The 12242-nt window shown below is 47.6% G+C and overlaps 1 protein-coding gene across 1 annotated transcript in view; it reads right to left on the reverse strand.

Moving 5' to 3' along the window:
* LOC142208901 (protein shisa-7-like) overlaps positions 1-9710 on the reverse strand; it is a 51990-nt gene extending 42280 nt beyond the window's left edge. Inside the window, exon 1 of the mRNA XM_075277744.1 lies at positions 9673-9710. The gene's annotated coding sequence lies outside the window, so the exon portion shown is untranslated. The remainder of the gene's footprint in view (positions 1-9672) is intronic.
* Positions 9711-12242: the final 2532 nt, after the last annotated feature.

Genomic DNA, 12242 nt, shown 5'->3' on the forward strand with positions numbered 1-12242 from the left:
GGGTATATTTTTCACACTTTCGTGTCTTTTTACGCTGCAACTGAAAAACTGGCAAAAAAAATGACTTCTGTTTGTGTCATCTCCACTCCACACTTCAATACCTCAACGATAACAAGGAGACTGAATGGGAAGGATCCTGCAAGAAAAGACATTGTAGTGTGCACGGACGCCGACTGATGCTCCGTGTCATTATATGGAATAATGTACGAGTCTTTATTAGCCACTATAATATTGTGTTATGTATGAGGCCCACAGTCTCTAGTATAATATTGTGCTCAGTGGAGTAACTAGGAATGGCGGGGCCCGTGGCGAACTTTTGACATGCCCCCCCCCCCCCCCTTCCGGACCAACACCAAAGACCTCGACCGACCAAGCCCCCGCCGCACTCCTGCGCACTCTATTATGCCCCATAGTGGCCCCTGCTCACAGTATTATGCCCAATAGTGGCCATTGCACACAGTATTATGCCCCATAGTGGCCCCTGCACACAGTATTATCCCCCATAGTGGCCCCTGCACACAGTATTATCCCCCATAGTGGCCCCTGCACACAGTATTATGCCCCATAGTGGCCCCTGCACACAGTATTATACCCCATAGTGACCCCTGCACACAGTATTATGCCCCATAGTGGCCCCTGCACACAGTATTATACCCCATAGTGGCCCCTGCACACAGTATTATCCCCCATAGTGGCCCCTGCACACAGTATTATCCCCCATAGTGGCCCCTGCACACAGTATTATACCCCATAGTGGCCCCTGCACACAGTATTATACCCCATAGTGGCCCCTGCACACAGTATTATCCCCCATAGTGGCCCCTGCACACAGTATTATACCCCATAGTGGCCCCTGCACATAATATTGCATCCCATTGTGGCCCCTGTACACAGTATTTTGCCCCATAATGAACAATGAACAATTATTATACTCTGGGGTCTTTTCAGACCCCAGAGTATAATAATCAGAGATCGAGGGGGATACAAACATAAAAAACAATGTTACTCACCTATCTCCCGCTCCGCTGTAGTCCTTGGTGGTGTCGGCCTTATTTAATGACGTACTCACGTCACATGACCTGGGACGCAGGCCGGGGTCATGTGACGTTAGGGACGTCACACAACTAGGCCCGAAGCCTGCCAGGAGTGTGGAAAAGTAAGTAACAGTGTTTGTTATGTTCCTTTACCTTTCCGGGGCATCCGATCGTTATATCAGACCCCCGAGTATATTGATAGTCCTTGTGGGGCCCGTGGTGTCACTTACTGATCCCGGCCCATGCCAGGATCGGTAAGTAAATAGGGCCCGGTAACTGGTAACGGCCTATTAAAAAAATTAAAACAATGCAGGGGTAGCAGCTGTCGCCGGGCCCCTAATGTCCTGGACCCTGTAGCAGCCGCTAACCCTGCTACCCCGGTAGTTACGCCACTGATTGTACTATGTATAAGGCCCATAGTCTCTAGTAGCCATTATTATATAGTATTGTGTTTAACATTATTTTCATTAGATTTTGGTGATTGGCTAAATTCTGTGGAGTTACTGGAGTTTCCCCCCACCCCGCATGTACATCGCTAACAATGTTGGATGAGTCCTCACTAAATATATGAGCAGGGGGCCTCAGTGCATGTATGAATGATGTTGAGGGTTTAGTACATGTATGTACGTCCTCTCCTTCATTTGCCCCCAGATTCACGTTCCACCTCCACATTAAACTTACCTTCTCCTCCGCTCCCTCGCCGCTCTCTGCCCACCTCTCTCGCTGACACATGCGGCTGAAGGAAGGAGCTGACACAGGTCAGCTCCTCACTTCGCCGCTGCCCGCCTCTCTCCCTGACACATGCGGCTGAAGCTGCTCGCGTGCTCGCTTCGCCGCTGCGTCTCTCTCTCGCTGACACATGCGGCTGAAGCGAGGAGCTGACCTGTGTCAGCTCCTCGATTCGCTGCTGCCGCCGGCTCCTGGCTTGTACATCGCGTCTACAAACCAGGAGCCGGCGGCAGCAGCGAAGCGAGGAGCTGACACAGGTCAGCTCCTCGCTTCAGCCGCATGTGTCAGCGAGAGAGGCGGGCAGCGGCGAAGCGAGGAGCTGACCTGTGTCAGCTCCTTGCTTCAGCCGCATATGTGTTCAACTCAGATCTGCGTCCTCTGGACGCAGATCTGAGTTGAAATCGGGACATACCTCCCTCCAACCGGGACCGCGGGACATGTCACCCAAATCGGGACTGTCCCGCGGAAATCGGGACGGTTGGGAGGTATGCATGTATGTAGGGTGTGGGGGGTTTAGTACATGTATGTAGGGTGTGGGGAGGGGTCTCTGTACATGTATGAATGGTGTGGGGGGTTTAGTACATGTATGTAGGGTGTGGGGGTTTAGTACATGTATGTAGGGTGTGGGGAGGGGTCTCTGTACATGTATGAATGGTGTTGAGGGTTTAGTACATGTATGTAGGGTGTGGGGAGGGGTCTCTGTACATGTATGAATGGTGTGGGGGGTTTAGTACATGTATGTAGAGTGTGGGGAGGGGTCTCTGTACATGTATGAATGGTGTGGGGGGTTTAGTACATGTATGTAGGGTGTGGGGGGTTTAGTACATGTATGTAGAGTGTGGGGAGGGGTCTCTGTACATGTATGAATGGTGTGGGGGGTTTAGTACATGTATGTAGGGTGTGGGGAGGGGTCTCTGTGCATGTATGAATAGTGTGGGGGGTTTAGTACATGGATGTAGGGTGTGGGGAGGGGTCTCTGTACATGTATGAATGGTGTGGGGGGTTTAGTACATGTATGTAGGATGTGGGGAGGGGTCTCTGTACATGTATGAATGGTGTGGGGGGTTTAGTACATGTATGTAGAGTGTCCTTAATAAGTTCTGAGTGTTCACAGATATTAAGAACTACGGTACTTTAGTAAGTGTATGGTGGTGTGGGGAGGGGGGCTCACATATAGGGGAGCACAAGTGACAGGGAGAGAAGGGAAGGGCAAGGTCTCTTCCTGTCACTTGTGCTCCCTCTCTCCCAACTGTGGAGAGATACAAAGTGAAGTACCTGCCCCACCACTAGGGGGAGCTGTGACATCAGTCAGTTCCTGGGCCCACCAGAGGATCCTCCAGTCCTCTGGGGTGTCCGTCCATTATTATGTTCTGTTATAGAAAAACTGAAATCCTTCCATGGACGGATCCATTATGTGACAGAATGACGTGGACCCTGATGGGCCCCATTGACTATAATAAGATCTCCCCTTATAATTTCCTTCATTTTTCCAGACAAAAATGTCCATAATATTTGACAGAAATGGCAGAATCTCTGGTGAAGAAGCGATCGCTTCCCAGTTAACCCTCCGTGCCCCCGAATTTCTACGTAAAACCGCAATGTAGAAAATTGCAGTTATTTCTGAAGAACTGCTAGAAATCTTCTCTGATAGACGGGTGAATTGTGAATGTGGCGCCTACAGAAGTCTTCTGACTGTTCCCCAGGTTACTACTGACCTGGAAGACTAAGATTATTTCTGTAGAAAAGATATTTGATGCGCTGTCGGGAAGGAAAGGTGAAAGAAGAAGAATATAGTCTAGATTTCTGTAAGCTGTCAAGTCATCGTCATTGTACGAGGAGGGAGTAGAAATAGTAAACCTGTCCTATTGATATAACCCGTCATACACGTAGTGCAACATGAGGTCTGTTTGGTGCACCAGGAGCATGGCTGTGGTTGTCAGAGCACACATCTTTGCCTGTGGTCAGTATCCAGTGCTGCCCCCTACAGGTCTTGATGTGTGACAACAACAAGTGAAAACAAGTGCTCCAGAACGCCCCCTCCCCTCCTGATAGTGCTTGTCTATGGACGAGTACTGAGAGCAGAGAGAGGGGGTGTTCCTCCCCGCTCACACTGTACAGCGCGATAGGCGCTGCTGTGCAGAAGGACGGTCCTGACAGACTGTCAGAAACGCCCTTCTGATGATGAAGAGCTATGGTACCAGGACCGCTAGCTCTTCACCCGGGGCATGGCTCGGGAAAGCTGACAGTGCGCTGAATTCAGCGCACTGTCGGCTTTCCAGCAGTATATAGAACTGCCTGTGCCCAAATCCATGAAAGGTCCTCTTTAAGCAAATCATCATATTCGCAGAAACCAGGTGGATATAGTGTGTCTAAAGTCCCGATATCGGCCATAATAGTACATTGGATGTCAGGAAAGGTTTAAAGCTCCTGCAAACTTGCAGAAGCAGCTCAGGTGTCCAGCTGTTAGGGTGCATTCACACTGCTGAATTTGCAGCGGATTTGGGAGTGGATTCAGCCCGGGAATCGGCGGTAGAGTCTGTTTGGAATTTTCCTCTCATTGTTTTCAATGGGAGGCAGAGATCGCAGCAGGACGCTGAAAAAATAAGCGCCCTGCTTTATCTGGTCCTATTCAGCAGCAGAAAGTCACAACAGAAACAGTGCCGAATACGAATATGGTGACGAAAAATATGGTGACAGAAAGTGAAGAGGAATACCTCTTCATTTGTAACCATGTGAACTTACCCTTAGAGACCTGGAGGAGAAAGAAGTCATTTATAACTGCTTTTGTCTTCTCCTTTACATGCTACGTATCACTTATTGGGGGGGATTGTCTTAAGTTAAAAAAAAAATAAAAATTTTAGCATTTGTGCTGCCGAAGCGAGTCACAAATTATTCTGCAAATTAAGTTTTTGTAATTTGCAACTTTTTTAAATTTTTTGTGCTGCCCTTGCCACTTACCTGCAGGAGGGAGCCTGGTGTGGTCATGCACACTTGCCCAGCCAGATTTTTGATCATTAAGGCCCTGTTCCCACGGAGTAACGTGCCACTCATTCTGACACGTAAACATGTGTCAGAGCGAGGCGCATCAAAACAGATCCCATTGACTTCATTGGGTGCCATCTTACGCGCGCTACACATTGAAGTCAATGGGATCTGTTTTGAAGCGCCTCACTCTGAATGAGCGTTGCATTACTCTGTGGGAACGGGGCCTTAGGATAGTTTGGAGTTATAAATGATCCCTAAATCTATGTCAGATCTGATGGAGGATGCGTCTGATTTATGAGGAAGTGTTCAGCTCCTTGAAGTACACCCTCCACTAAGGATATTAGGGGTGTTGAAATTGCCCCTTTTCATAAATCTGCCCCAATAAGGGTATGTTCACATGGAGGAATTTGCATTCCGCGTGTGAACATTCCGCACGGCATTCCGCTCCGGAATAGGCCAGAATGAATGGGCCTGATGGGGAGGGAGCCTCACGTCACAGACGCCGCAGCTGACTCAGCCGCGGAATCTGCAGCAAGATAGCTAGCGAAAAAAGAAGCGAGCGGCTCCCTTTGAAGTCAATGGGAGCCGGTTTTGGCAGCAGATTTTGAGGCGCTATGCAAGTGGCAAACCCACTGCCTCTATGGGACCTGGCAGTCATGATTGTCAGATGCTTCCCGGTATAGTCAGTGACTAATATTACTGTATGGGTGGTAGGGATGGAAAGCAGCGAAAAAAAATAACATTATTCTATAATAAAACACAATAATAACCAATTATTAGTTTGGTAGTATTTTTTGTCAGTATTCGTTCAGATTCATTAGTTTAATTACCCGTATATACTCGAGTATAAGCCGACCTGAATATAAGCCGAGGCCTCTAATTTTACCACAAAAAAACTGGGAAAACTTATTGACTCGAGTATAAGCCGAGGGGGGAAATGCAGCAGCTACTGGAAATTTTCAAAAATTAAAATGGTCGGAGTTTTTGGGTGCAGTAGTTGCTGGGGAAGGGGAGGGGGTGTTTTGGTTGTCTATCTGCCCCTTCCCTGAGCTTGAGGACTGAGTTTTTTTCCCCCACTTGGAATTCAGTCTGGCTGCAGTGCTCCTATTAACCCCTTCCCGATGGAACAGGAGCACTGCAGATCCCCTATATTCAGTAGAACGGTCACTGTCAGATACAGGGATACCTAATTCTTTTTTCTGACTCGAGTATAAGCCAAGGGGGGCTTTTTCATCACAAAAACTGTGCTGAAAAATTCAGCTTATACTCGAGTATGTACGGTAAACTAATAAAAAAAAGGACAAGACCATTTTTTAGAAAAGGTATTATCGGAAAAAAAAAAAAAACACTGCAAACAAATTTTTTAAAAAATCTGCGCCATTAAACCGTTATGTGCACAAATGCTAAAAAAATCTCTGGTCATTAAGAGGTTAAACTGAGAAACTCTCCAAAACCTCAATACCAGGCCGAGCGCAGAGTCGCGGGACATTAATATTGCATGTTGTGAAATCTTTCCGTTTAGTCGTTGTCCTGTTTTATCCGTCTACTCTGCAGGTACAGGGTTGCGTTGATGTCCTGGTGTCTGCCATCTTTAGGTGTCATCAGGCCCGATAACAATATCATGATGACAAGTGACGTGTCTATAAGCGAGTTCAGTGCGATATGGAGCAGTCTATACGTTATCATGACAGCTCTGTCGCGTACAGATAAAGCAGGTATTACATATGCGTCGCACACCAGAGTTGGGTAACCGGTAATCCGAGCCGCTATCATCTGTCATGTTACCTGTGGCGTTCTTGTCAGGAGGGGCTGCTACATGACACAGGCGCTTAGGTACGGCTTGCTGAACATTATTCACACAGACACTTGCTTCATGTTCCATTAACATCAGAAGCGATGACAGACTTTAATTATGGCGTAATACACACAGGTAGGCTTTTAAAGAGGACACTTGTAAAAATGTCGCCAAACTATACACAGTATACATAGCACCCAAGGGTCTCATTCACTCTGATCTAACAGCAGACCCCAAAAACAGAAGAGTGGGACGTCCTACGCGTATGGGGTGTGCGACAGATCCCAATCCTTCGTTCTTATAGAAGATAAGCTGCCGCCAGTGGAGGGGTCTGGCAGCGACATATTCTTCTCTACCCACTGAGAACACATCAGTACTCGCCCAAACCAAGTGTGCATGTGTATGGGGTGGTGGGAAGAACAAGGGGTGGGTCAGTGGTTAGTGATGTTGCCTTCAGAGCGGGTTCTGGTTTAAGGATGGGGCCCCACGTAGCGTAAACGCCACGATTTTGCCCTTAGTAAAAAAAACGCCATTTTACAGTACCTGCATAGTGAACAGGATTCTGCCTAATACCATCCACACATGGCAGAAAAATATCTGAAGCAGAAATGCTGCGATTTCAAAATCCGTCGCGTTTTTGTACATCGCGGCACGTCAATTATACTTGTGGAATTGCTGGCGTTTTCCATATAATTGAAGCAGAGTAAAAATCTGCCTCGGTCTCTTTTCTGTGCCGATAACATCATGTTTATCAGTCGCAAAGTAAAGCAGCAGCTAAGTCCCATTCAAGAGAATGGGACTGAGCTGCAATATCAATACATACGGCCCTATGCTTAGTAATCAGTGAAGCACTCACCAAAAGGCTGCAGTCTCTTCAACTAGCTGATCGGCATGGGTCCTGGGTGTCAGACCCCCAGGGTTCACATACTGATGATCTATTCTAAGCATAAGTCATCGATAAATAAGTCCTAGAAAACCCCTTTAAGAATACCTGCATGGAGATTATACGTTGTCCCCATGATTGTTTGGGTTTCTGCCAGGTACTCTGGTTTCCTTTCAAACTCCAAGACTACTTTGGAATTCAGATTGTAAGTCCCAGTGGTGACAGGTGCCGGTGTGAACAAAGGCAATGTCTATAGCGCACTCTTGGATATGTGCCCCTGGGTACAGGCTTACACTCCGGGTACGGGCGCACTCTTGGATACACGCAACCGGGTGCCAGAGGTATTATTACCGCTAGTTTTGGCACCTATATCCCTCCACTGTCAGAAGGGTGGTGTCTTCGAACTGGAGCAGGGCTGCTTCCGGCTCCACCCAGCAGTATGGGATCAGCTGATCCGTGTGGGGTCCGGGTGTCAGACCCCTCACCAATCGGATACTGATGACCTATCCTGGCGTAGATTTTTTGTGTATGTGCGGCCTGGTGGAGGGTGCACCTGATGTATAAGTCTAAGTTCACACGTGGGGCGGATTTTGGCACCGAGAGTGATGCGGGGGCCAACCCCCGCCCAAATGAATGGGCCGACTCCAGAGGTTGCTACCGCGGTGAGCCGCAGAATCTGCCTGAAGAAAGGGCAGCCTGCTTCTATTTTCTGTGAGCTTCTACAGGTATGTTCTGGTCTCCATAGACCGCCTTTGTCAGGAGGCGGATTATGATGTGGATTCCGCGCCATAATCCGCCCCCTCTGTGCCCTAAGGAGGCCTGTGGTGCAACCTTCACCAGTGTAAGGGATACGAAGGCTGGTGTTGACTACACAAGTCTTCATAAAGCTGCCCCCATCAGTAGTGGTGGTGCAGGGTACTGCAGCTTCATCCGAGTTGCAATACCCTGCACCACCACCAGTAGTAAGTAGACACTGACCTTAGGCCACTCTTGCATGACCCGATCCGCAGGGGTGCTGAGTACCAGACTCCACCAATCTAATATATATGGCCTACCCACCAACATATTCTGGTCCCATAAAGAATATTAAAGGACGAGCCCGATGCCATTACATCGCTCAGGACTATGTTAGCGCTCTATATGAAACGGTAACTATATCGTAAAGGTATAACAAGCGCTCCGGGCCTTTATGACTCTGTAAATACAGAAGTTTGTGGGGCCGGGACGATGACCTCGTGTTTTACACATCGCCTGTCATTCGATGGTTCTTCTGCTTTCTCTAATGAATTACTGACCCGCTTGTAAATCCGGAATAATAAATCGGAATTTGGTCTCGGCTTACCTAAAAATGACATAAGCCAAGACTGCCTATAATAAGCCCCTGACGTAAACCTTCCCCATCCTAATAAGGGGCATAAACCGGAAGATTTGGCGAGAAAAGGATTTGGCGTGCGACCTATTGTTTTCCGCGAACCCTAGTGATACTCTTACAAATCGCCCCTTTCATTTTCGCCGTCTCTTTTCACCCTTCGCCATCCATTCATTTTACGAAGCCGTCAGCCCATGTAAAGCACGCCAGGCAGTCTGTACTGTTTCCATGGCAACCAACACTGTGGAAATGGCACCCTTCCCCCTACCCCTACCCCCGTTACTGCCGCTTTAGGGATGCTGTTTTTACTCTTCCTGATTCCTCTCCCCCCCCCCTCCCCCTCCGGCAACTCTACACAATACCATATTATTGTCTAGTACACGCCGGACATTGTTATACACTTTGCACCAAAAACGTGCGCGTGAATATCCACAAGTTACCGTCCCCCCCCCCCTCCCCCCTGCTATCCCCGGCCATGCACCCAGTGATGCACATTGTGTTGCGCAGTGTTGGTAAAATGGTGTATTTCCAGATCTACATCCCCTCAGAGGCAAATGAGTGAACGTCTGAAACCTTCTTCATCCCCGGTGCACTCACTCGGGATTGACCGCTCCGCAGGGTGCGATAAATCTTACGGCCGTCGTAAAATAGGATGATCATTCCGGACACCTATGTCTAGATCAAGTGTTAAGAACAGACCGTAAGCTATAGGACACGTAACATGGCAACGCGGTATGGCGGTAAGGTAAAATATTCACGGTTGGGAAGACAAAGCAGCACACACACCAAGACTATCGGTCATGATCCCAACATGCACACAAAGCCCAAATCCTCCCAATTTCCACGACACCCATGGCCAAAGATCCAGGCGGCTCACCTCTTCCGTAGAAAACGTATAAAATCCAGTATTGTTTGCACATCGTCTGAATTTCCTGCGAACGGTATCCATGCAAAAAAAAAAAGAAAAAAATCCTAGAAAAGAGGAGGAAAAAAAAAAAGTATGCCGCCGGTCGGGTCGTCTCGTCTTGGTGGCGATTCTTAGTAAATAGCTTGGTACAAAAAAGAAAAAAAGAAACAAAAAAAACCAGACAATAAAAATTAAGCACTTGTGTTAAAAAATGAAATTCTTCTATGCTTACAAAAAGACTGGAAAAAAATCGATCTCGCGTCTGTTTGATTCCATTGGATGAAGCGGCCCTCCCCTTTCCCAACGTCGCGTTCTCATTGGCCGCGGATATCAATGGGTGTCTGTTTTTTTCAGTTTTTTTTTCTCCTAAGCCCCCTCCTCGTTTCCAATACATCTCCGCCTTTCCAGTAAAGATTGCATCAAGAAACAGTCAATTCTCCGCGTCCGATCGGGTTTTGCAGGGGGAGACAGAAAGAATTGGCAGCCGTATTAACCCTTCCCCTGCCACGGGGGGGGGGATAAGGCTGCAGATCTCGATAGCAGGGGAATTTTTTTGATGTTTTTTTTTTTTTTACCTCCGTGTCCCTTAATCTACTAACAGCTCTTAATTGTATTCACCACCCTCTTCATCCGTCAGATGTCAGGGGAAGCGCGGCGGGATTGGCTGTGTTGGGATATTGATTCAGGGGCGAGCAGCTTGTAGCCTAGAGACATCTCACATCACAAGCCTATGTGCACGAAACGACAAGGGATGAAGCTCTGGACCGCTGCACAAATATACTGCTTGATGTGAAGTTGCATTAAAGGGCAGAACAAAAGACGTAGACGAGATGGAGACCCTGCAAACGGTGCCAATAGGATTAGACATCTTGGATGTCAGCGACGTGCCCTCTAAAATCAGCAGATTGCTAGCCCCTGTAGGCAAGGTCATCCCTTTGCCATATGTCACAAGTGCGGGTGTGCTTTCACTCCGCACTAGTCAGGAGGCATCAACTACTAAGCCATTGATCGCTACGGCGCGCACCGCTCAGTTTGTAGTCAGTGCTATCACCATATGAACCTATAGAATATGATATGACGGTTTCTATATACAAGGTTTTCTGGTATGGCATAGTGATGGCCAGAAATGCGTGGTCGGCTCCGCACCCTCTAATAAAACACAACAAAGATGCAACAGGGTTGCAGCCCCTTCACTGCAGTGGCGACACATCCGTGTGCTGTCACAGGTACTGCAGCTTAGTCCTGATCACCTGGAGCTGCAGTATCCGGGGGCAGAGCATTGCCCCTTTATTCGGCTTATCCGTGGGGCCCCAGGGGTGGATCCATAACCAATGACAAGGGAAGAGTAAGGGTTCATGTACACGACCGTGTGTTGTCAGTGCGGAAGCCATGTTCTTCGAGGCTAGCACACTGACCTATTAATGGTCCTATACACACCGGGACCAAAAACCTGGGGCAAAACTCAGCTCCTATTCCTGTCTGTTTTGCAACCCGGGCTGAAATAAATGAATGGGTCCATGTGCTGCTTACCCAGGAACCTTAAACCAGGATTTTACGTTGTACGGTCTCATACACACCAGCATGTTTTTTGATTTTTTTGCACCCAACAGTGTGAAATGTGAAAGAACCCTTAAATAGAACCTGTTATATTGAACGCGCCGTCACATATGGTATAAAGAATCATTTATGTATTTAATTCCTTCTGGTCTCCAATGGGCTCCTAGAAGTCCAGTGGGTGGGTCTAGTCACATACAGAAGGCTGTTTAGGACCGCCCACTGGACTCTTAAACCCAGAATTTAAATAAATAAATGACAATTTGCAGCATTTGCGCCATGTGGGCTCCCAGCCTAAAGGAACTTTCCAGGAGGTTAATACTGATGACCCATTTTTAGATATGTGATTGATGGGGTCCAGTATGCGACAAACCTACAGATCAACTGCTCAAAGCGGCAATGGCACTTGGCGGAGCGCTGTTTCTACGTCACAGGACTGCAGTGTTATATTCATTACATGACCTGTTTGAAACTCAGTCCCATTCAAGTGAATGGGGCTGAGCTGCAATACCTAGCACAGCCACTGTACAATGTACTGCACTGCGCTTGATATTCAGTGAAAAGGTCTCCAAATGTGGCAGCAAAATTACGCTCGTTATACGCCCGTAACGACCCATTGAAATGAATGTGATTCTGTTTTGAGCGCTCACTTTCTGACACGTGTATACATGGCAGAGTGCGCACCCGTGTGAACTGGCCCTTACACTGTCAGTATGAGAAGATATTCACCGTTTGGTTGTGTTTTATTGTATACTGGCTTTTACCCGCGACTTCGTCTGCGGTGATTTGAGAATTGGGCGGACACAGACGTGTGAAACTGTAAAAGTGCTTTAAAAAGTTTGGTGGGCTAGCAAATGTAATGTGTTATATTGTGTATGTAGTAATACAGACAATGTGATGTGTTATATTGTGTATGTCGTGATACAGACAATGTGATGTGTTATATTGTGTATGTAGTGATACAGACAATGTGATCTGTTATATTG

Source organism: Leptodactylus fuscus, chromosome 6 (genome assembly GCF_031893055.1).
Source record: "Leptodactylus fuscus isolate aLepFus1 chromosome 6, aLepFus1.hap2, whole genome shotgun sequence".
NCBI classification, from domain to species: domain Eukaryota; kingdom Metazoa; phylum Chordata; class Amphibia; order Anura; family Leptodactylidae; genus Leptodactylus; species Leptodactylus fuscus.